The sequence below is a fragment of the Sus scrofa genome, chromosome X, assembly GCF_054392235.1.
Source record: "Sus scrofa isolate SSC_HxYL_T2T_F1_AM1 chromosome X, Sscrofa_HxYL_maternal_Yorkshire_Landrace_v2.0, whole genome shotgun sequence".
NCBI classification, from domain to species: domain Eukaryota; kingdom Metazoa; phylum Chordata; class Mammalia; order Artiodactyla; family Suidae; genus Sus; species Sus scrofa.
The window spans coordinates 90,255,232-90,280,187 of NC_139401.1; positions in this window are offsets into that span (position 1 = coordinate 90,255,232).

Here is a 24,956-nt window from a genome sequence, read left to right on the forward strand (position 1 = left end):
AGGATTATACCCTTGGCAGAGATTGGAAATACATGTCATCATAGGTTCCCAGCCCCTCCCTTGGTAGAAATAATAAAGGGGGTCAGAACTCCCTCTGAGCCAGAGCTCTAAGACTCGGAGAAAAGGCAAGAGCACCCCCTCCCCTGCCCACCCACCATCTGTCCCAATCACCAGCTCTAAGTAATTTGGGCAAGTGAAGATTCTGTCCTTAAGCTAGAGAGAAGAAAATGCTGAAAATAACATTTAATTATGTTTTAGACATAACATTTCTTAGAGTCTAAACCTCTTTAACCAGTTTCTGTGGGTTCTAAAATTTCCTTTTTGTGATTAACACAGCAAAGCACAGTCTAGCCCAGACCAGAGAAGCATTCTGTCAGATCCTGAAACAAAAAGTAAGGGACTAACCAGAAGTTACAGCAGAAAATAAGCTCGGTACAATTTGGCAACATATTATTATTAAAAAACAATAAATCTTCTATTATGGTAAAATCAAGGGCCCTTCATTTTTGAACATCACCTATGAGTTTCCAGTGATTCAAAAAAATCACATTTTTAAGAAGTTCTGTCTTCTTACAAACTTCAGGATTTCTATCAAGCTGTCTGAAAACAAAATATTTTTGTTCCTTAAACACAGCTGGCAGATTTAAGGGTGTTATACACAATTGGCCGTATGTCAAAAGATACATAGAGCATAATACATTTTATATGGCTTTAAAATAGGATACTTAATTAAATGAAGAATCCAGAAATATTTGGGAATATGAATATGGCTGCATGCTACAGAATCTTTTGGAAACACTGAATTCTCAGGCAAATTTTGTAATGTATTTTTAGTGTGGAGTACAATTATCCACTCCTTATTTCCACCCCAATTGACATAATAAATATACTCATTCTAACCACAGTGTTGGGATGATATACAATTCACAGTAGACAAATTCATCTCATAGGCACATACTCACCACTTCAGCGACCTTTATCTGAGTATAAAATTTGACATACTATCTTCAAGACAAAGTCAGCTCCTGAAATAGTTATGCTTATGGAAAGAATGGATAAAGGGCAGGTAGGTCATCTTTTAAAAAATTATTTATTTCCATCTTTGGAATGCAATTAGAAGATATTTGAAAAATAAAATGCATTGCCACGGGGCAAGCATTACATAGCTTGTGATCTGGAGTCTGATTCTAAAATTCTGGTTCTGTCATTCAATGATACACCTTGAGAAAGTTACTTAACTTCACTGACCCACATCAGTAAAGCGAGGCTAATCATAGACTATAACTGTCACAAAGAATAAATGAGATTATATTTGGAATAGAGCTGAGTTCAGTGCCTGACATAGAAAGCTCTCAATCGATAGTGCGAACTATAATACATATACATGCCATAACTAGGATGATGATCATTATTTACATATATTTCTTTTCTCTAAGTTCAGCCTTAAGCTTTTTCTCTTATCACATGATGGTTGGTAGCCTGAGGCTCTGCTGGGCTTCTAGATGAGCCAGTGGCACATTACTAAGAATCAAGTCTTTACCCATATTTATATAAGGTTGAGATACTACTATTTCATTCATAGAGATTTAGCCAGAAAATCTTTTCTTCACCAAAAAACTAGTCACATTTTGAAAGTAACTTTATGGTGCAGCTGAATGACAAAGACATGACACATCCATTTTACTCTCTATCTATCTTTTCTTGACAGGCTCAGTTATCCAGTGCCATTGTCTATGTACCCTGTCACATCAAGAGCTGTAGAACAAGAGTACACAGCTCCTATGGGGAAAGCCCAGTGGTAATAATGCTAAAGTGCCATATGTGAAGATGATATAAAATCAAATTTAGGCAGAACAAAACAAACTGTGATTGTCACCTCATGCAGTGCAGTAAATGAAAAGACCATTAAAATCTACGAATTAGTCCCTAAACTCTCACACTATGCAGATGAGATAAATTTCCTTCTTGGGAGAGAGGGATCCAAGTGTGTTGACCCAAACCCAGAAGTGTGCTTCTAAATCCTTACAGCAGTTCAATGTTAGAGGGAATGAAATCTGAGTAACAATTCTTCCAGAGGCTGATAATTAGTATCTGCAGCTCTACACTCATCCATATGCAAGTGAATTGAAATAACCTGGAATTAATGACAAAGCATCTTATCTGGGAGTTCCCTCTGTGGTGCAGTGGGTTAAGGTTCTGGCATTGCCACAGCTGTGGCATGGGTCACAGCTGTGACTCAGATTTGATCCCTGGCCTGGGAACTTCCATATGCCACAGATGCGACCAAAAAAATAAATAAAAGTCTTATCTGAAAATCACTTAAGGAAAATTTGAAAGCAGAGAAACCTTGCTGTATCTTGACAAGGACCAGTCTCTACCATACACTTAGCTGGCACAAAACATTTTGTATCTGTGTTATGAACATAGTTATCTGAGGGAAGGGTCGAAGCCATTGAAGCCGTATGATTATCTCATATTCAACTTGCATCATGGTGCTTCTTTTTTTTATTATTATTTTTTCGTTTTTAGGGCCACAGCCACAGCAATGAGGTATCCCAGTTGTGTCTGCAACCTATACCACAGCTTATGGCAATTCAGGGTCTTTAACCCAGTGAGCAAGGTCAGGGATCAAAACTGCGTCCTCGTCCTCGTGGATACTAGTCGGGTTTGTTACTGCTGAGTCACAGCGGGAACTTCCTCGTTTTGCTTCTTGATGTAGAATAAATCTTTCTATTACTTATTGCAAAGGTCCTTTGCTTTGAGTTAAATGCAAGGTAATCTGAAGGATCTAAACATTATATTTTAAGTCGCTTCCTGAATATTTTGAATTTAGACATAACTTAAAATTTGCAGTGAATGAAAATGTTTTATATTTTCTGCATTCGTGTCCGAATCACTGTTCTTTTCATATTTTAACAGCTGAAAAGTAAATAAGAAGTTAAAAGGTGCAGCAAATAGATTCATGGTGAAAATGATTAACTATTACTAAAACAAGATAAATTACTCAATGTGCTAAAATGGACATCACAACTGTGCGGATGATATAGCACTTGAAAAAAATCTGTTTTGATAATAAACAACAAAATGGTTTGGCAATTTAAGTGGTAATCGCTAGTACATAAATTTAAAGTCTGAGTCATTTTCTGCTTGTTGAATGTATAATTTCTTTTCAAATTTTAATATTTGCATTTTATAATTAGCAAGGTATAAATTTTCCTCTTATAATATATAGGCGGACCAAATGTAATTTTTAAAAAATATTAGTATAATTAGCTTACATCAGCTCACACTGATTTTACAAAGTAATTTTCTGGGTGATTCTGAGAAAAACACTTATGGCGCTTTTTTTATTCTCACAACCTCATTTCAAAATTAGAACTTTTCTTCCTTAGTGCATATGCTCTTATGACGGCCTAGCACATTCTGCCCTAATGTTAATCTCTGGTTTAATATGGGAATTATATCTACCATTGATAGTATAATTTAGTATCTGTGACAATATCATCTGTTAGAGTTTGAACTGAAACACTAATTAATTCTATCATACTGAAACGAACACCTGCCCATTAGGTTCTAGACTTGAGACCAGGGATTCATTCAGAATCTCATTGCACAGCTCTCCAATGATGACAAACAGACCATATTTATTGGAATAAACCAAAGGCAAAATCCCACTACCAATTCCCCAAAGTGATCTATTCCCCTTTTAAAATGAATCGCTAATTTCTCTGTTTTGTAATATAACTAGACAAAGCGACTATTTTTCTAGAAATTCAATGAGGTTGAAATTATTGCTTGATAAGCTACCGTGGAAACTGAGGCCCAATTCATTTGAAGACACAGACTGGAAAAAGTACCATGTTTGGGGGTCACCTTCAAAGCATAGGCAGGTTTCTGCCTCTGCTGCTCTTAAAATGCAGGTCAAGGAACTGGATACCAGTTACCTGTCCAGTCTTCTATGTCAAGCATTACATCACCAACATCAACTGCACTATTCCAAAGGGATCTTGAGTAATACTAAGAAATCTCATTCTCCACTTCATTCTCCCTTGCACCTCTTGGTACCAGAGAGCCTATATTTGCAAATTTTTATGTCTTAATGATTGTAAATTGTTCCTTCCAGTTCATTCCTTCACCCAGTGGTTCATCCATTTCTCATTCCTCACAGAAGGGTAAAAGCTTCCTTCTCCAAAAAGCCTTTATTTTATTCCCTCTGACTATGAAATTATTGCCATTTCTTCAACCTTCCAGGTGATTACTCCAACACAGAATGGGACAATATATGTATGTAAACATGAAAGCGAAACATTAACTCAGGTTCTGTGTAAGATATTTCATTTTTAAAAATTCTAGCCATAGAATATTCCAAGGTAATTTGGGAAATATGACTTCCTTTGAATAGCATGATAGCTCAATGTCAGTGATCATAAACTATTTCAAAAGAAAAAAAAATGCAAGTTCTGCTTGAAATTAGAAAGGATAGATTTGTGTAAAATCAAGATGTGAAGTTATGTCAGTTCCTGAAAGCAGATTTTCAGGTTTGAAGATGGTAGTACTTTCAAGCTTAACCTTCAAAATTCTTCTCTCTGCTAGATTAAAAAAAAAAAATTAAGCTTAAAAAAAATAACCTGAAAGAAGCATCACTTTCTTGACAAGATCATTTTAGATTTATTTTTATTCAAAATAATTAAAATGTTTTCTTCTGTTCCACAGGCTGCTTATTTGACACAACAGTATTCTTATGTTTTGGAATAACTTACTTTAAAAATAGACAAAGTCATTTGAAAAAAGATACTAGTTTTCCTGACTGAATTAATTTCTAATTTAGTTAGCTTTTCTGTGATGCTGATGATTGGGAACAAATAAAATGATCAAGGACCAAGATATCTGTTTTGCATCGTATATAACTGACTCTCAAGGCAGGGCTTCAGGAAAATTGAACACTGAACTTGACCTTTTAAACCACAAATAAAACATCTTTTATCTTAAAAAATGTTTTTGCATCCTCCAATTGGTTTTTCTTTCTCTGCCTCTCCTTCAAGAAAACCCCCAAACAAAAACTACTTTACTTCCCCAGATACTTAAAGCCTAGAAAACATTGAACTGTTATCAATTCTTTTTTTCATCTTCACTGAAGTTCCTAAAATTACCTCTGTAAAAATACTTTTCTTAAAAAATAAAAACTCTTCTTGAAAAATAATCATAATCAATGACCATTATTTTATTATTTTATTTAATTTTATTGGAATATTGTTGACTTACAATATGATTATTATTTTCATGCTCCTACCACGTAACTGTGCAGTACATGCTTTTTCTTCTATTTCCCTTCATCTACCTCCTAATTGTTTCTCATGATTGCTGCTTCATGTATTCTTTTCCTTCCCTCCTTTTCATACTACTGCCTGGCTAATTCAGCAGCAAGTTTATGAAAACACATTTTCCTGAGTCACAAAGAAACAAATGGCTTGCAAATAGGTAGATATCTGGAGCTTGGTTACATGGTTAGTGCATAAACAAAACATGGATATGAATGGGAAAGGGCGAAGAGAAAGACATTGCATCCATTAATCTTCTTCAAATAGTTTCCTTTTAACAGGGTACATGAAGATATAACCAAGACAGACAATTACAGCCTTTTGATGGAACCCAGACAGAGGAGGAGAAGTGATTTCAGTATAAGGAAGCCCAATTATTAATGCATCATGCAATAGGTTCTCAGTAAGTAAAGAAGAAAGCTCAGAACCATGTCTGTTGCTTTTCTTGGCAACCTGATAGTAGATTTCTTGGGACAGCCAAAAGAGGCAGAAGATGAACTTTAATTGAGTTGCTGTGACCTGCCTTGTCTTTGAATCAGTGCCCTTAAACTTCCTATGGTGAGCCACTCTCCAGGTATCAGTAATCTTCTTTTAGGTCACTGCCTACCAATTCTCACCCAACACCTGCTTGTGGCTGCCTCAGGGACCAAGGAGAGATCCAGGAAAAGTCTGTTTAACCCACTACTGCCCACAGCTCACCCAGGGGATTTAAAAATACCTAAAAAAAGAGTAAACTTGCTGGGTATCTCCAGTTTTTATCTGCAAGGACCCCAATTATCTCAGATGCTCCTTGGATAGACAGACAATTCAGTATCACCTTCTCTCCAAGGGTCTCCTCTACTTTGGCAACTATTCAGATCCTGGAGAGGGCCTTCTTGGGGTGGCAGTGTCTGACCTTCCTATTCTCCACCTGATCCCCTAAGCTTCTGCTGCTTCTCAGGATTTCAGATAGGCTCATGGAAATAGCCATGAAGAAGTGGTCAGTGACCAATATTGAAAATAATGATGGCAGCAATAAAAACAAAGAAGCAATGAGGGACATGGGTTGCATTCTCAAAGGCCTGATCCTCACCGACATATATCTCATTACTTCTGCAAATATTACGGACTCAGACACTAAAGGAAATTACCTACTGTGTAATAAAAAGACAAAGATGCAAATGTCACAATTTCATATTGACAACACACTGTTTGGATGGTACTAAGTAAACATACTCAAAGCCACGTGTTGTTACATCTCTCAGTTTACTCTATGAACTGGCATTTCCTGTGAACCTTCACTTCACATTCTAGCACAAAGGACCACAGATCCATGATTTTCTATCATTTATTCTAAATCCTTGGAGACTGGCTGAAGCTATAAAGACTAACATAAGAGTAACTCAATTTTCCATCCACAGAAGAGTATTAGCGAAGTTTAGCAAAAATGTTATCTGAGCAACCTTTTCTGAGTCTTTCAAGGTCTAACAACTCCTCACTTAGTGACGGCCATCATCCAGAGGCTTCTGCTCCAGATCAACTGGGTTCTAGACCCCAATGGCAGGATCTTCTGAGTCTTTCTGATAAAACAGAGTTTTCTTTTAGTTCAGCGAAGTCACGTTTTTCCCATCTGCCTTGTTTTAACTGTCTAAGAGAAAGCTAACTGGGCTCTTCATGCACACTAGCCCTTGGTTACCGCTCACTCTTCACATAAACTAACTCTCTAGTTGGCTCGTGAGCAGCTGTGACTTCTTAGCTCTTAGTTCTTTTGATTCCTCTCATTCTGGTCATTTATTCCTGGACCTTATACACCAAAGCAAAACTGGTTCACTGGGACGCCCCTGGAGGAAGGATACCAGAATTCTTCCTGGATCCTGCAAGGTCCAGTGTCCTCTTCAAGGAAGCTTTGGTTCTACAGCTTTAGGAATTCAATTCAACATAAATTTCTCAAGTGCCAACTATGTGCTCACTACTCGTATTGACCAGAAACCTTAGAATAACCTTTTAAGTTAGTATTAACTAGCATTTTGAGTACCTGGGATGCACTTTTTCTAGTGGATTCATAAAGTAAGTTTTATTTTTTTATTTTATTTTTTATTTTTTTAGGGATGCACCTGGGGCATATGGAAGTTTCTGGGCTTAGGCCACAGCAACAGCAACACCAGATCCAGGCTGCATCTGTGGCCTATGCCACAGCTTGCAGCAATGCCAGATCCTTAACTCACTGAACGAGGCCAGGGATTGAACCCACATTCTTACAGACACTATTTCATGTTCTTACCCACTGAGCCACAATGGGAACTCTCTAAAATAAGTTTTAAAGACCACATATAAAATCATGATTTTTACTCATAATAAGAACACACTTATTCTTTGATAATATGTTTGTTCTCATGTTATTTTCATTTTTAATAAGAATATTAAATTATATTACATTACTACTACTGATTTCTTTTCTGTTATAGAGTAATCAAATGATATAAAGTTAAGGTAATGAAACATACATATGAATGAATTCTCACTCATTAATTGAACAAGTATTTATTGACCTACTCTATTCCAGGAACTCTGTGAATGAGGTGCTAGGAATATATTAATCCCTGCCCTCTTTAACCTTTCAGGCAACTGGGGGCTATAGAAGAGTAAATAGACAGTTGCAACTTAATAAAGGCAATAAAGAGGAGCAGAGGTGCTATAAGAACACATAGATAGGATGGGCCTCTCATCCACCCATGAGCTAATCAGAGATGACTTCCTAAAGGAATCTAAATGATATCAAAACTGAGACATGAAGGATAATTGCAAGACACTGGGGCTTGTAGGAATATTCATTTGTGTGCTAGAGGAATTTTGCAAGCCAATTATTAAATCATTTATAGCTTGAAACATGAGAGTAATTATCTTGCAGTGATCAGCAAATGATACACATCAGGGCCTTCCCTTTCTAGGTCGCAACCCGCAGCTAACACCAGCACTCCCCTAAAAGTGAATGAGAGCACAGTAAACTAAGAACTGAAAATAGTTGCATTGCTGGAGTGGTTAAAAATAAATAAATAAATAAAGGGGGCTGGAAAAGCAAGTAGAAGCCAAATCTTGAATAACCTTGTAATCCAGGATAAGGAATTTGGAATTTGTCAGGATGAGGAAGAGAACACAGTGAAGAATTTTAAAGAAGGAAAGTCTTGATTCTGTTTGCATTTTTAAATGAAAAATGTGACAGTAGTATGGAGAAAATTCTGGATGAATACCATGTGTACTTTCTCAGAAACAAGTTGAAGGACATCAAGCAATTTGAAAAATATAGGGAAAGCGTTCTCAATATGACAAGAATACATTTGAGGCAGATTTACTCCCATGGCATATTGTGATAGTGTGTGCTCTAACAGATGGGAAAGGAAGGTAAAATAGATTATGGCAACTGTTTCATCTGCTGTCACCTGCAAGACAATAGCCATAAATGGAAGTCATGTGTTGCATTGACCACAATGTCAATTTGAGCATTAAGGCCAAAGAGAAAGCCAGCCAACACATCATTTATTCACCTACTATGAATATAATTCATTAACTGTGATATAATTCATTAACAATTACTAATAAACTGGCAGAGACACCTATAAAGCTGATTTGGGGGGCCTTTATGGGTGGTATTTGACAATGAAATTTGAAATAATGTTCACACATCACAAGCAAAGTGAATTGTTTCACTGTACATATTTATGATTATGATTTACTGTATATACTTATGATTCAGTAGCTTTCCTGGATAAAAAGGGAACCTGTATGACTACTTTCACAATAGACTCTAAGCATTCACAAATCTAAACTAACCATGGTCTATAGTTATTTAAAATTTGGCTAAAGCCCAAATATGAAATGCACATAATGCTGTGCTGGTTTCTGTGTTAGAATTGGTCATTTACCTAGTGAATAGGCCTACTCAAAAGCTGCACATCTGCATCTCAATAAGGCTTTTTTGTTGGTCACTTTGACACTGACAGGCTTAACAGAACTGAATGAATGGGAGGATACCCTATTCTCTGCTAAGAAGACTTTTGAAGATGTCAATACTCTACAAAATAAATCCCTACATTTCCAATGAAATTCCAAAAGAATTTTTAAAAACTAGATATGATGATGCATAACTATAGAGTGAGATATAAAGGTGTAAAAAGAGCTAGGAAAATCCTGAAAAGAGGATGAATGAGGGGATCCTTGCCTTACCAGAAAAAAAATCCACATGTTTTATAGCGATGGTAATTATCGAATGAGGTAGACATAAATTTAGAGAGACAGATTAATGGAACAGAATAGGGAAGCCAGAAATAGACCCAAGTACATATGGAAATATAGTACACAATAAAGGTGACATTGCAAATTGATAGAATAAAAAAAAATTAATTTCCTTCCTCAACCTTAAAATGCAGGAATCATCTTTAATATCATAAAATAAATTAAAATGAAGTGTTTTGTGAAAAAATAAAAATCAACATTAAAATGAAGCCATAAAGGTACTAGGAGAAAGTATGGTATAGTTTTAAAAATAATCTTGGTACAGGGAAGGACTTTGAAAATATGACAAAATACAGAAACCACAAGAAATGAAAATGCAAATTTGAATGGATGCAATAAAATTTTTCTACAAGATAAAGCATCAAAAAGAAAATATATACTAAAATATATGTGACATATGAAAAAGAATTTTTAAGTAATTTATAAAGAACAATCATAGGAAAAAGAATAATAATCCTATAGAAAAATAGGCAAAGATCATGAAGACAGGTTTCACAGAAGAGGAATAGGAATCTCTTTCAAAGATGTGAAAATATAGTCAACTTCACGTTTTACAAATAAATGCAAATTCAAACTTCAAAGAGAGAGATATTTTCACCTTCAGATTGGCATAGTAACAGTGTCTGACACTCTCACATATTTGGAAGGATGGTAAATTGGAATTAATTTTTAAAAAGGCAATTTGACAATTTATATCCAAATTTCAAATACAGATATCTTTTCACCCAGCAATTCTATTTGAAGAATAACCTCGTACAAATATACAAGATAGTCATTGTATCATTATTTGCAAAAGCAAACAAATTGGAAACAAACTAAATTTTTTAAAATAAATTATTGTGCATCTATATAACAGAATACTATGACACCATCAGTAAAAATCATAGCGTACTTGTCAGGACTGGGAATGGAAGAATTGTTAAGACACAGTAATAAAGGAATAGAAAAGATATACAGAGTAGTATGAATAGTATATTACTATTGTGTGAAAGACATATGCCCAAAAATATAAATGCAGATATGTATGTGTGTGTGTGTGTATATATATATATATATATATATATATATATATATATATATATATATTTATACATATATAGAGAGAGAAAGAGAATTTTTTGAAAAATGAAAGAAAGGAGTGAGGAAGAGAGACTGATTAGTAAAGATTGAATTTGGGGGGGGTTGTTTTAAATATAGTTTTTATAGAATTTTTAAGTTGTTTTGTTTCGCTTTGGTTCAAATTCAGGAGTGTCTGGACTCAATGATGGTAGATGATGTGAAGAGTTCAGGGAGTGCTTCAGTCAGGCAAAATGTGTTCAGTGAGTGAAATATACAACTTAAAAGTTGCTATATATAGTCATTTGTGATGAAGCATGATGGAGGATATTGTGAGAAAAAGAATGTATGTATATGTGTGACTGAGTTACTTTGCTGTACAGTAGAAAATTGACAGAACACTGTAAACCAACTACAATGGAAAAAATAAAAATCATTAAATTTTTTTAAAGTTGAAAAGACTTTCATATAGTACATTTCATCATCTTTATTCATGATATATCTACTAGATGGTAATATATTAAAGTTCTCCAGAGAAAAAGAACAAATGGACATATACAGATACATAGAAAGAGATTTATTATGAGAGATTGACTCACATGATTACAGAGGTCGTTGCCAAAATTTGGCCTTTGTCTGCCAGTGCTGAATTGAAATACAGAGAAAGAGTTTGGGGTAAAGGAGAAAAAAATAGCTTTATTGCTTTGCCAGGAAAAGGGGGCAGGTCACAGCAGGCTAATGCTCTAAAGACTGTGCCCCCCACCCCCGCCTTGGAAAGTATTACAAGGAGTTTTATAGTAAAAAGGAGAAAAACAGGTTTTTCGATAGGAATCAATCAGGATTGGGACAAACATGCATTCTTCTTTCTTTGGGGGAATCTTAGTCATCAAAGCTGGAGTCAGGAGATCTTGGTTTGATCATGATGGTGGTCTTCTGGGTTATTGCCTAGAATAACAGTGTTTGCAAAAAGGGCATACTGATCAGAGATTAGCACAAACTAGGAAAGTTCCTGAAAAATATCCTGTGCTAATAATCTTTAACCCACAGGCAATTATGCTCAGGGTGCCTCATCTTTAGCTTACGGGTGATTGTGTTTAGGGTGCAATTAAGCCAGGGAGAAGGACAAGGAAGAATTCAAAGCTATTCAGTTTTAAAGTTTTCATTTCCAAAAGATGCATAAAGAATGCAACTTTTCTCTTAGGTATATAAGATGCCTATATTACTATATATACCCCCTTTAGTGGGAACCAGGACCCTGCCCCAAGGTTGTTCTATTATTGCTTGACTGTCCCCCCTTGTCTTTGCATCCTCTTCCTTCCCTGATTAGCAACTATATGAACCTGTCCCTAGGAACTCAAGGAAGTTTCATTTCTTAGGAAATGAACAAGAAATCAGGGACACAGAAAGGTTTTTGCACCCAGGAGCCCCACAGGGCCCTGCTTGTTTTCAAGGTTAAGAAGTCCGATGATTTGGAGGTTCGAGTGCCAGTCCAAAGACCTGTGTATCGAATAAGCCACAGGCATAAATCCCAATCTGAGTCTGAAGACCCTAGAATTGGGGACCAGTATGTCAAGTCCCAGTTCAAGATGGAAGGTATGAGAACCAGGAGCTTTGGTTTCCACGGACAGGAGATGGATGTTTAAGTTCAAGCAGGGGGACGAATTCTCTCTTCATCTGCCATTTTGTTCTATTCAGGCTCTCAAGGTAATGGATTATGCCCGTTTGCTTTGGTGACAGCAATCTCTTTTGAAGATACCCTCACAGACACATCCGGAAATAATATTTTACCCACTATCTGGGCATCCCTTAGTCTAATCATCACAGGTAGAAATCATCATTATTCATAATTATCATGATGGGTGAGTTCTGTGAGGGCTGCGACTCTGCGATGTCTTAATCTCCATTGAATTCACGAGATTAGCACATGCTTAACACTGAACAAACACTCAATAAGTGCCTATGGAATGAGGGAGTTCCCATTGTGGCACAGTGGAAATGAATCTGACTATGGTCCATGGGATGCGGGTTCAATCCCTGGCTTCGCTCAGTGTGTCAGAGATCTGGAATTGCCGTGAGCTGTGATGTAAGTTGCAGACACAGCTGGGATCCTGCGTTGCTGTGGCTGTGATGTAGGCCAGCTGCTGTGGCTCCAATTTGACCCCTATTCTGAGAACTTCCATGTGCCACAAGTGTGGCCCTAAAAAGCAAAAAAAAAAAAAAGTGTCTTTGGAATGAATGTGTAACAACTAAGTTAGTGTTATGGTTATGATATGATATAATATATTACTGCTTTTTTAAAAAATTTTATTATTTATTTATTTATTTATTTATTTATTTATTTTTGTCTTTTTCCCATGTCTAGGGCCACTCCCGCGGCATATGGAGGTTCCCAGGCTAGGGGTCTAATCGGAGCTGTAGCCTCCGGCCTACGCCAGAGCCACAGCAACGCGGGATCCAAGCCGCATCTGCGATCTACACCACAGCTCATGGCAACACCGGATCGTTAACCCACTGAGCAAGGACAGGGACCGAACCCGCAACCTCATGGTTCCTAGTCGGATTCGTTAACCACTGCGCCACGACGGGAACTCCTATGTTACTGTTTTTAAAGGCATTATTTTTGGTTTTAATTTTATAAATAATGTTGACAAATTTTTGGTTATTACTGTGTGTGGTCAATTTCCTTTTTTCAGTTACTCTTTTGTTAATAAGGGAAAATAGCAGGATATTCATAAGTCTAGGTATTTGTGATAGTCTTAATAATATCCCTTTTGCCAGATAAGGCTGTACTACAATGCTTACCAAACTTGTACAGAGAGCACCCAAGATGCTTGTTTAAAATGTAGCTTGCTAGGCTCCACTCCCAGAGAATCTGATTTAGTAGGTCTGAATTGATATTAGTAATGTTTAACTATCTTCTCAAGTAATTATAACGGTCATTAAAATTGGGAAAACCAATGTTATCTATCTATCTATCTACCTATCTATCTGTCTATAATTTTGGAACCCTTGGTTTTCAAGTTTTTTCCTTAAGGATCAGATGGAAAAGAGATATGGTAAAACAGGTATTTGGGTTTTGTTTTTTTGTTTTTTTGTTTGTTTGTTTTTTTTTTTGCTTTTTAGGGCCACATGTGTGGCATATGGTGCTTCCCAGGCTAGGAGTCAAATCGGAGCTGTAGCCAGGGGCCTACACCACAGCCACAGCAACATCAGATCCAAGCTGCATCTGCGACCTATACCATAGCTCATGACAATGCCAGATCCCTAACCCACTGAGCGAGGCCAGGGATCGAACACACATCCTCATGGTTACAAGTCAGGTTTCTACTGAGCCACAACAGGAGGGCCATGAGGTATTTTTTTAAATTATTTAACAAGCATTCTTAATGTTCTTACTTTGTACCAGTCACTGACCAAACTCATTTACTCTCCATCACAACCCTTTGAGATAGATACTACTACTTATCTTTCCATTTTACAGATGAGGAAACTGAGACATAAAGATGTTTAAAAAAAAAAATCCGAAAAACAGAAAAACTTGCCCAAGTTCACATAGCTAGTAAAACAGGTCTAAGAAATCCTAGAGTCTACGGTAAATCTGCTTTCTTCTACAAGTATTTTATAGCATCTTATTTGTTCCAATACTGTTGACCTGCAAATAAATATGCACTTGGTGACACTGGATCACACAACAAACAACAAAAACAATAATTTTAATCTGGTATTGAAATAAAAATTAGAAACTGGGCATGCAAAATATTTAACCAGAATTTTTTAGATTTGAGTTCCACGGTTGTTTCTCTTCTATTCAAATATGAGATGTCTTAATTCAGCATCACAGATTTTGTTTAGATATAGTAATTCTGGATATTTGAATAGGAAAAGTTGAGCCAAACATTTCCAAATCAAAGAAAAAAGCCACTTGTCTATCTGAGGAAAGTGTAAATAGATTCTGGACATGTTTTAATGGCCTGTATTTGGAGGTCTAAGATTGTGGCATTGAAGTAACTTCCAAACTAAGAATAATCCCTGACTTAGTGTTTGTCTGTGTTGCAGTGGCCAGATATGTGAATTCCAGACTTTTAAATCCTGTTGTGCTCCTGTCGTGCCTGATGATACAACAATTGATCATCCAACACAAAGAATAAGAAGTTCTGATGCCCATGGATATCAAAATAACTACCATCAAAAACATGTTACATCATCATGACCCATCAAATAGTGGTATAGATCTGAATTGATCAGGTCCCCAGAAGATAATGGTCTGTCCTTTAGGTTAGCTTGGAGAATGACTGGGGGGTGGCGGAGTGCAGAGGGACATTAAAAAGAAAAATAGTCAGAGTTCCCTGGTGGCTCAGTGGGTTAAGGATCTGGCATTGTCACTGCTGTGGCTTGGGTCACTTTTGTGGTGCAAGTTAAATCCCTGGCCTGGGAACTTCTGCATGCCAAGGGGGCAGCCAAAGAAAAAAAGAACTTATAAAAAAAGAAAGAAAGAAAAACGGTCCTACTGGCAGCTAAGGTGCCAGGGGAAATAAGAAATGAAAGGGAAACCACACCTGAAAAACTATACAGTGACCCACAAAACAAACTACCAAACCAAACCATAATCACAAACTACTGAAGCTTTAACACCAGCTTCTTCAGACCTCTATTTCCCAGAGAAGACCACAGATAAACTGATGTAACATGAACAATTGCAATCCTGCACAGATGCATGTGTTATGAAAATAAGTTCACTGACTGTTCCAACCACCCCTAGTTGACAGATTTGGTTCAGTTCTTGCCAAAACCATCCTATTACTAACTTCAGGCTCCAAAATCTTCTAAGTCCTCCTCCCTAACTCCCTCCTTTCAAAACACCCCACGTTCCCCTGGTATGGTATGCATGCTCCCTTGCCAAATTAAGCCTCATAAACCTAACTTTGACTACTGTTGTGTTCCTAGTAGTCTCTGGCTGGCTGTCTTTAATACCTTTGATAACAGCAAATAAGAAGCTCTCTAACAGAAAGGAGTCTTTCAGTCATTCCTTTCTATTTTGTGAAGAGTTTGCAGAAAGGAAGGTACAATATATTATCCAAATGCATTTTTACTTCTATATTGACTACTCTACTAGTCCTACTATGCTGTTTTCATTGCTGCTAAATTGGTGATTAGCACCCAGAAATCTACTCAGATATAGGTTATCTACGTGGGAAATAATAGCCTATATGGGAAAAAGAAAGGATATATATATATTACTGATTCACTTTACTGTACATCTGAAACTAGTACAACATTGTAAGTCAACTATATTCCAATAAAATTAAAAAAAAATTAAAGAAAACAGGTTTGTACACATGATCCAAATTAACTTAGTTAATATGCCTTTTATGGAAATGTGAGTTTGAACATATTCAATAATATTATCAATATATTAGTGAGTCAGACACTGTACTCAACAATGACTAATGCATCATTTTTCAGAAGTGGTTTAAATATTGAGAGATCTAAAATTTTGAAGTACCTTGCATAAAAAATGTGCACTCTTTTGTCCCTATGTCACTAGACAGCCACTGATAGAGAACTTCAGTATCCAGTGCTGTCGCTTTGTCATCGTCCCTTGAAGCCCAATTTGCTTTCAGAAATGAAGATGCAAGAAACAATCCTTCAAAAGTTATGTTACAGAACTCTGTCTCTTTGTCTCTGTCTCTCCCACAAATAAACACTATCTACACACACACACACGCACACACACACACACACACGCACACGCACATTTTTTTCTCTTAAGAAAAGTAATCTCACTTAGTATTTTTTTCTAGCTTGGTGGACTAATGAGAAGTGACTATTTAATTATTTGTCTCCCATAATCAAGCAATTGTGATGGGCTTCTTAATTCATTTTGATAGAATCATGGAATGATGTAACTAAAGGTGATATTGGTGATTATATCAATCAGGGTTCTCCAGAGAAACAGAGACAATAGGAGATGTGTATTTATACACACACACACACATACACACATATATACACACATATGTATATGAATATATACACATATGATGTATACATATATATATTTGTGTGTATATAAATGTGTGTGATGTATATAGGATGTTTATATCATACTTATTTCTTTATTTATATCTATATATAGAGAGAGAGGGAAAGGAAGGAAGGAGAGAGTGAGGAAGAGTGTTTAAGGATTTTTTTTAATCATCTTATATAATTTAGGAGGTTTGCAAGTTCCAAATCTGTAAGTCAGGCCTGAGGCTGAACACCCAAGCTGGAGTCGATGCTTCAGTCTTGAGGCAAAATTTCTTCTTCTCTAGGAAACCTCAGTTTTTGTTCTTAAGGCCTTCAATTGATTAGATGAGGCTCACACACATTAGCGAGGGCAATATCTTATTTAAAGTCAACTGATTAGAGATGTTAAACACATCTGCAAAATACTTTCATAGCAAGACAGATTAATATTTGATTACATGAGTGAGTACTATAGCCTCAATAAATTTTTATTTTTTGCTTTATTTAGGGCCACACCTGTGGCATATAGTGGTTCCCAGGCTAGGGCTACACCACAGCCACAGCAATGCGGGATCTGAGCCAAGTCTGTGGACTACACCACACCTCACAGCAATGCTGGATCCTTAACCCACTGAGCTAGGCCAGGGATCAAACCTGCATCCTCATGGATATTGGTCATGTTTGTTACCCCTGAGCTACAACAGAAACTCCTAGCCTCAATAAGTTGATTCAGGAGTTCCCGTCATGGCTCAGTGGTTAACGAATCCAACTAGGAACCATAAGGTTGCAGGTTCAATTCCTGGCCTCGCTTAGTGGGTTAAGGATCTGGCATTGCCATGAACTGTGGTTTAGGTCGCAGACACAGCTTGGATCCTGCGTTGCTGTGGCTGTGGCTAAGGCTGGCGGCTACAGCTCTGATTAGACCCCTAGCCTCAGAAGCTTCATATGCCGTGGGTGCAGCCCTAGAAAAGACAAAAAGACAAAAAAAATAATAATAATAAGTTGATACATAAAACAAACCACCACAGTGATCATCTAAAGAAAGTCTACTAATTTTATATGTGAGGAACATGAAGGCTTGCAGAGGGAAAAGAGATGTCCAGTCATCTAGCTAATAAGTTTATGGTATACTAAAATTAGTATCCAAATCTATTCATGCCAGATTGGGGAGTCTCACCAAATGCAAACCTTAGGGTTTATCATTATAATTTGTGGGATTACAGTTCCTAAGTATTTGTTGATCATGGAATATCTTATACTTGTGATTAATTTGGAAAGATTATCCTGGGAGTATTAAGAGCAATTTATTAAAAGATACATTACATGGATCAATTGAATGCTGTTACCAGGATACACATAGCAAATTGACTGATATATTTGTAAGTCTTAAGAACCAAACTAAAATATTCAAAACACATAAACATATTGAGTTGTTTTATAAATTGAGTGACTAAAGGCCACTAAGTTACTTTTTATTTTACCTCCAAATTGCAATTTTATTTTAATAAAAATGTCTATTAGTTTATATATAAAATAAATTTTGTTTAACTCACATTTACTTCACAAATCAGGTAATATTAAGATGTGTAATTTATAAAAAATTGTATTTTTCTTTACTAGAAATACTTAAAAGCTTCCAGTGAGATTACATCATAAATTAGTTTCTAAACAATGCTAGCAAATTCAGTGGAAAATTTATGATATGAAATAAGATTTCTCATTAAATGATTTGAGTTTGTCACACATGGGTTGGCTTTAGAATCAAGGGCATGATGCAATAAGACTTTCTGTATTCATCTTTTTAAACTACGATTTTCATAAATGAACTTGATGCTGAATAAACAAGACAAAATGAGATCATCTTTTAGGTCACAGAGGAAGTACAAATATTTTATTAGTGGCATCATCATTTAGTCAGGGGTGAAGGCTTTGTTCCCCAAAAATATTTGGTGAAAAAATAGAAACAGACTCACAGATACAGAAAACAAACCAGAAGTTACCAGTGGGGAGTGGGAGGGAGGAGGGGTGAAATAGTGGGAGGGGATTAAAAGATACAAACTATTATGTATAAAATAAGATACAAGGATATATTGTACAACACAGGGAATACAGCAAATATTTTATGATAACTTTGAATGGTGTATCATCTAAAAATTTTGAATCACTGTGTTTTACACCTGAAACTAATATAATATTGTAAATCAACTATATTTTAAAAAATTGCTGTGAGCCGTGGTGTAGGTTGCAGACACGGCTCGGATCCCATGTTGCTGTGGCTATGGCTGTGGCCAGCAGCTGTGGCTGTGATTCAACCTCTAGGCTGGGAACTTCCCAATGCTGCAGGTGCAGCCCTAAAAAAAAAAAAAATAATAATTAACAAAATTTTTAAATGCTTGATAAAAATGCCAGTAGCAATTCAAGAAATTACTCAATGTATAATAACAAAAGAAAAAAAGATAGGATGAGCATACTAATTTTTTAAAGTGAGCAAAGGATATGAACAGGGAGGTTCAAAACACAATATATGAACTTCCAATAGGATATGGAAAAATGTTTAATTTTAATAGTAATCAATATTGTGAAAATTAAATTTGGCCTACATAATTGTCAAACATTTAAAAATAAAAAATTTAGAACTGATTGTATAGGTGCCTTCTACACTGCTGGCATTTGCAGATATTAGTAAAAGTAGTCTCTGACTTTCAATGGTTTGACATGATTTTTTGACATTACAATAGTGCAAAAGTAATTCACATTCAGTAAAAACTGTACTTCAAATGTATACATTGAAAAATGCCTGTAGGAGTTCCTGTGTGACTCAGCAGATTAAATATCTGACATTGTCAGTGTAGTGGCTTGGGTTGCTGCTGTGGTGAAAGTTCGATACCTGGGCCTAAGAACTGCATGCCACAGATGGGGCCAAAAAAAAAAAAAAAAAAAAGCCTGTATATATATACATATATATATATATATATATATATAAAACCATGGTGTTAGCAGTTGATCTATTATTGCTTTTGTTTTCTTATTTTGATGTCATTTTAAATAATTTTTAATAGTTATAGGACATTTGTTTTCTTGTAATGGGAAAAATGAGTTACTTTTAAAAATATATATAAGAAAGAGTTCCGCTGTGACTCAGGGGGAAATGAATCTGACTAGTATCCATGAGGATGAGGGCTTGATCCTGCATTTCCATGGGCTGTGGTGTAGGCCAGCAGCTATAGCTCCTATTCAACCCGGATTCCATATGTCATGAGTGAGGCCCAAAAAAGCAAAAAAAAAAAAAAAAAAAAAAAACCTAAGAAAAAAGATATTAACAGACAGTATATGAAGTATATGATTACTTTTCAAATCAGAGACATACATCCACCTCATTCCCCCATACTCATATGTCCTTGAACTCCTTGAAGGGTTTCAGCAAAGCACCTTTAAAGACAAGGTGAGGGAAGGGTGTGGTTAGTAGTTGCAAATTTCTTGGTGCCGGAATCCTTTGTTCTTGTAACTGTCCACTTAGATCAGGTCACAATGTTCCTGCAAACCAACAATAAAACAAATTATCATTCTCTGCTCTACGACTTTTTATCTCTATATGAATGGATTCTTAAAGGTCAGAGCCCTGAGATTATATTATCCTATATATTTCAGGATATAGGCAACATTCTTTTACAAAAGGTGCAGAGCCAGCATGACTAAGCACAGGCAACAGAACACAAAATTTAAAGTAGAAGAAACATATCTAACATGGAGTCAGATTTGTCTTCCCTATTACACTATTAAACATTCATAATGGACACAAATAAGCTACCAAATGTAATAATATCCTTTGAAATTTTACCAAACTATATTTTGCTTTAAAAAATAGTATCAATTAAAAAATTGTACTCTTGGGGGAATCTGGTTAAAGGGTATGGAATCCCTCAGTATTATTTCTTACAACTTCATGTAAATTAATTATTTTTATCTCCAAATAAAAAGTTTAATTGAAAAATTAAAATCTCCAAAATCTAAAATGGAAACTGGATTAATATTGTGATAGTTATACTTTAAAATCATGATGCTATAGATAATTCTAGGCTGAACTTCTTTAGGAAGCACTCACTTGCATTTGTTTTGAGGAAATGAGATAGTTAAGGAGGATAAGCAAAGGCCCAATTTACCCATGGGCTCAGAAATAGTAACCCCTATCCTAAGGAAGAGTTAATGGGCTCTTTGTTGTTAGGCCACTGATTAGGGTTCAGGTTTATGTAAATATTTGAAAGTGTCTGCTATTGTTTTACATTTTCAATTCAGTTTTGAAGATATATGCTGCCTAATTACATGACAAGAAGGAAAAAGGCAGAAATGCAAAGGAAATAGGAGAACAAGGGAAGCAGAATATCTACTTATACATTTGATGCTCTTTATGAACCTTATACTGGACCATGTCCACCACATTGCAATTACAATTAAAGTATGAATAATCACTTTATTTTTGAGGAGATTATTTTACATTTATTTTGCATTTCTAAAAGAGAATTCAATTTATAAAGGAAAGGTCAATAGTAAGTTTGAGAGAGTGAAGGTGTTAAACTTCAGTGTTTGGAGATGCATCTGGTTTACGGTGTGGTCACTACAACATGACCCTTAAGATATTATCTATTTTGGAAAGACATGAGTTAAAAATCTTCAAATATACTTTTTAAAGAATACTTCAGGAGTTCCCAACGTGGCTCAGTGGTTAACGAATCAGACTAGGAACCATGAGGTTGTGGGTTCAATCCCTGGCCTTGCTCAGTGGGTTTAGGATCCGGCGTTGCTGTGGGATATGGTGTAGGTTGCAGACTCGGCTCAGATCCCGAGTTGCTGTGCCTCTGGCGTAGGCCAGTGGTTACAGCTCCGATTCAACCCCTAGCCTGGGAACCTCCATATGCTGCGGGAGCGGCCCAAGAAAAGGCAAAAAGACAAAAAAAAAAAAAAAAAAAAAAAAAAAAAAAAAAAGAAATACTTCAGCCTAATTTCAATGGGTATCAATAAGACTTAAAACCAATGTTTGGGAAGATGGAAAGGGTAATGGTTGGATTGGTCTTCCATTAACAATTGATTAAATACATTTAATCATTTGTTCATTTGACAAGCATTTAAGGAATGTTTACTATGGTCCAAGCATGGTGGCACAAAATGGTATGTTTTCTGACCCAAAGATGCATATTGCCTAAGAGGAATGGTGTCCGGGGTGGAATGGACATTTTTGGAGGGGAAGTGTTATCAATGAGGGAGAAGTTGTTGGGGACAGTAAAGTCTTTATAAAAGTAGTACCAATTAGACATTTATGCCAAAATTTTAACCATTAACTTTCTTAATTCATAAAGCATGTTACTGAGTTGGGACTTTTACGGAAAACTTAAGTTCACATAAAAAAGTTATTTGCCTAAGGTCATGGAAATTATAAATAGTCAACCACGAATTTGAACCATGTCTTCTTAAATCTAAAATCTATTATTTCTTACTGTACCACACATCATCCCTTTAAGCTCTTTATAATTAAATTATGCAATTGTCTTGTTTCCTGTTTACCCCTCCCTCTAGCATGTAAGTTCAAGAAAAGGAATCTTCATGGACTTGGAGAAAAGACTTGTGGCTGCCTTATGGGAGGCGGAGGGAGTGGGAGGGATCAGGAGCTTGGGCTTATCAGACACAACTTAGAATAGATTTACAAGGAGATCCTGCTGAATAGCATTGAGAACTTTGTCTAAATACTCATGTTGCAACAGAACAAAGGGGGGGGAATGTAATTGTAATGTATACATGTAAAGATAACCTGATCCCCTTGCTGTACAGTGGGAAAATAAAAAAATTTAAAAAAAATAAAAAATAAATAAAATAAAATTAAGAAAGAAAAAAAAAAAAAGATAAGGAATCTGTCCTATTCAGTATCTCCAGTGTTTAGATCAGCATATGACATATACTTGGCATTTATTAATGTGGCATTTGTTGAATTAATGTAATATATACATCAAGACATTTTATTATCATTCTTATTATTATAAGCTAATTCAAGGAGAGGTATATGCACTCTAGTGAAGGCTGTGCAAAACAATCTATTAGACTATTACAACTATTCATATTTCATTTTTCTTTTTAAATTTCTGTTTTGTGTTTTATACATACATAAAACATTGGTACAGCAGTACATATATAATTTATATATCAATAAATAAACATATATTTGGGGTTAATGATTAATAATTGTTACTGATAGGTGTGCATTTACCAAAAATATTTGGAGAACACTGATCCAAAGGGAGAAGCAGGCATGTAAGTAAATATGTACCATTTAATATTTATGCAATGTGATATATATGTCTATATAAATTAGTTTAGGTGTAGTAGAGAATGAGTACTTTTTCCGGGGTTTGTGGTGGTGAAAATGGTGAGGCAGGAGTTATTAGTAGCATAGATAGCTAGAAAAGATTTCACAGAGGAAGTGATGGACTGATATGATGAAGCTTTATAGGAACCAGAGAAAATAACACTTGCAAAAGCATAAAGATATGAAAAAATCCTTGAAAATTCTGCTGCAGTAGAATCAAGGGTGGTAGTATTAGAGGCTGGAAGGGAGGCATAGACCCCATGCTGAGGACTTTACCCTGAAGGCAATGGGGATGAAATAAAGTTCAAAGCAGCAAATATTGAGTGATGAGGCAAGGACTAGATTTTAGAGTTCCTTGAAATCACAGTTAAGGAGTTTGGACTTTGTGCTTTAGGGAAAGAGGAGCCACTGAAGGATTTTAAGCTTGGGAGCATCATGATAAATTTACATTTTAGGTAAAAGGTTATCCTGGCAACACAGTGAAGGATGGCTAGCCAGGAGGAAATCTGAAGGCAAATCCATTCTCATGTGATTTCAGTCACTGATTTTTTTTTTTTTAATTTCCAATCAGACACTTTTTAAAGATAACTTCAAAACGGCCTCTTGAAACAGGTGAATCAAATGTCTTCTTTCTATGTTACTGTATATGTCCAACAAACATTTTCTCATAATTTCCCCTATACCTCTTTAATACAATTCTGCCTCAATTCTTTCTGTTCTGTTGCCAATTAATTTAGAGGAAATACTTGGGTTACTATGTTTTAAGTCACCCCCTCATGCATTCAAATAGGTCTAACAGCTTCCCTCTATACTCTTTGAAATTGATGCCCACTTAAGTTCTCTACTGTTCCATGACCAGCCTGTTTGATGACCCTACCAGAAAACAATATTATCTCTATCCTAGTGCCTAAAAAAACCCTATGTACATCTGCCAGGCAACACAATAATGATAAGATAAATATTTATTTGGCTGAAGCAGGGAAGATAAGTGAGGCAGAATCTATGAAATTCTCAAGTGCCAGTTTGATATGCTGCTTCTGTCATGCAGAAAGGATTGAATGTATAATTCAAAGATTGGCATAATTATGCTAATTAGCAAGAAATTGCATAGGAAGGAATTTTTCTTTAAATTGTGGTAATGAGTTCTTTAGGCTCCCATGGATCTCAGATTTTTGTGATATGCTGGTAGAGACAACGTGGATGTGACTAACTGACTATGAGGCCTGGCACATTTGCTTAGACTGACTCTCTGGAGGTTTTCTTGATAGTTTGTGAATTCTGAATATGGTCACCCTGGTCTTTGGTATAAAGACCTTGCAATGAGCTGAGCCCCGTAATCTAGATGAATCATAAAACTGAGACTGTTTTTTAATGTTCTTTCATTCTGCTAAGCTTGTCATCGCCGTACTGTTTGCAAATCTTATGTTCAGCTAACTGCTATTAGGGAATGAACTAAATGAAGAGGACTCATTTAACTGACACAAAAGAGCTCTGAGAGTCTCCTTTCCCCAACCTCATTCTGCCTAAATTACCATATGATGAACACGCATTTATTTTTGTAATAATAATTAGCATTATTGTGGCTCATATTTTCCAAGAGCAGTAATATTTCATCCTTAAATCTCTAAGGATCATCAAGGTAGGTCAGTAGTTTTTCCTTATGACAAATTTGGAAACTGAGGCATCATGGGGTTAAAATGGATATGACTTACTCCTAGTCACAGTGCTGGGATGAAAGCCCAGGAGAAGAGACCCAATTCTGGGCCCAGACCAATGAGCACTACACTCTCCTCACATGAGTTTTGGGGTTTGTATTAATTTTAGCTTATATCAGTATGACTGCTACCTAAGAGCAATTTTCTATAGATCTGGGAAAGTTTCAAATCCATCATGTTAAGCACTGTTCTAAAGTTATTTCTACCTTTTTAGCTTTCTAATTTATCTTTAAATGCCCA